The sequence below is a fragment of the Phytophthora infestans genome, genomic scaffold (genome assembly GCF_000142945.1).
Source record: "Phytophthora infestans T30-4 supercont1.68 genomic scaffold, whole genome shotgun sequence".
NCBI classification, from domain to species: Eukaryota; Oomycota; class Peronosporomycetes; order Peronosporales; family Peronosporaceae; genus Phytophthora; species Phytophthora infestans.
Genome location: NW_003303691.1, coordinates 329,876 through 331,808, shown reverse-complemented (window position 1 = coordinate 331,808; position 1,933 = coordinate 329,876).

The following is a 1,933-nucleotide window of genomic DNA, read 5'->3' as shown; positions in this document are numbered from 1 at the left end:
GGCAATGGACATCTCGACCAGCTCTAGCAGAGCATCTGCAGCGGGCAGAGTATCAAGGCTGATATCGCCTTCTACCTCCCCCGTCACTCCGTTCACGAGTGTATACAGCTGTTCACAGCAATCACGTGGAGCATCACCGCTCGTCACGTTGGACACATCGTCCGACGTCGAAGACGTCACAGACGCTCTGCGTCTTCTTCTCCTCTCCCTCCGCGACCGAGCCCGGCCGGATGAGGGCGGTGTGGCGACATCTCCGTCACCACCACCGGGTGCAGCAGCACCATCACTCCTCGAAGAGGATACAGTGTCTCGCAAGACACTCGGCTGAAAGCCAAGAGGTTCTTGACCTTCACACAGTGAACTAGGTGTCACTTCACCTGCATCTCCTGGGCCACGCCCATGATGCCTCGACTCGCAGTCGACCGCGACCCTCGGGTCACGCAGCGGTAGGTCATCGACCAGATTCATACCACTCAGTGGATTACGCGCCACTCCGCGCTCGTCCTCACCAGGACCCAGCAGTTGGTCATTGACCTGACCTGCACCGCTCCGCGGATAACGTGCCGCACCACGTACGCCCTCAGGGCAAACAGCAACCTCGCTGCTAGCAATTTCGGACATACCAATGTCCAGCACTACGGCCGCCTCGGCCTCGTGCTCGCGCCAAAAGCGCTTCTGCTTCCTAGCAGAGGTGGGTTCATGACTCACCAAAGCTCCACTAGGAGCAGGGTGCGACGCACCCAGCGTTTTCGACTTCCAGTCGATCCATGGCTCATGACGTTCCAGCCATGCCATGCCAAGGATGAGGTCATACCTCGCATCCAGGTCTAAGACCAAACAGCGTTCCACGCTATCGAAGTTCTCAAACTTCACTCCAAGGTCGACAGAGACCTTCGACACAGTTACCAGTGTCCCCGTCGCGAGACGGACAGAGATCGTATCTCTCGTTGGCACTTCCAGTGCCTCAGCATACAGCTGACTCCCTTCCAGGGTGGAGCGACGGGCGTAGTTGCCCGAGGCTCCCGAGTCAATCAAGACTCTCCATGGCTTTGCAAAGCCCTTCACGTTCGCTTGAACGACCAGCAAGCCGAGCTTGCACACACTCTTCTCGTAAGAGAGCTCAGCTCTCTTCGAGGCTGAGCCCCGTTGCCCTCTACCTCTTCGAGACACAACAGAACTCAGTTCTTCCCCAGTAGGCCGCCCCGCGCCTACTGAGGAGTTGCCGTTTCCCAGCGATGACCCGGAGAGTTAGCTCGCCAGAGCCTCGCGCTTCTTGCGCAGAGAGCAATAGGCCCTCAAGTGCTTAGTGCTATTGCACACAAAGCATCGGCGGATGCCGGCACGCTGCTCCGCAGCAAGAAGCTCCGCTTCTTCATCTTCAGCATAGCTGAGGTCCATCGGCTCTGGACCGCTCGAAGAGCTTGCGCTACTAGCGCTCCAACCAGGTCGAGCCGACCTGAAGTTGTGCTCGGCATTTAATCTCACATTCACCGCCTCTTCGAAAGAGCTAGGGTGTACACGGAACACTTCCGTTCGAGCTGCGCTCACACGAAGTCCCTCCATGAACACGGTCACGCTGACCAGTTCTGGAAGAGGGTCCGCCGCCATTCCGGCGATAAGAGTTCTCAACTCTTGGACATAGTCCAATAACTCCTTCTTACCCTGGCGGGTAGCAAGGAACTTCGACCGGATACGGTACGCCTGATTAGGTGGCGCGAACACGCGCGAAAGCTGTTGCTTCAGCTGATCCCAAGTGGGAAATGCAGCGTCAACAGACGTGCCGCACGTTAGTGCCCATTCGCGAGCGCGACCTCCAAGCCTGGAGATAGCCAGCGCCACGCGCTGATGCTCAGACTGGAGCAGGGCCGATCCCATGGCCATCTCGACCTCACGGGTCCAGAGAAGGAGATTCTCTCCATCCTTCCCCTCGAAG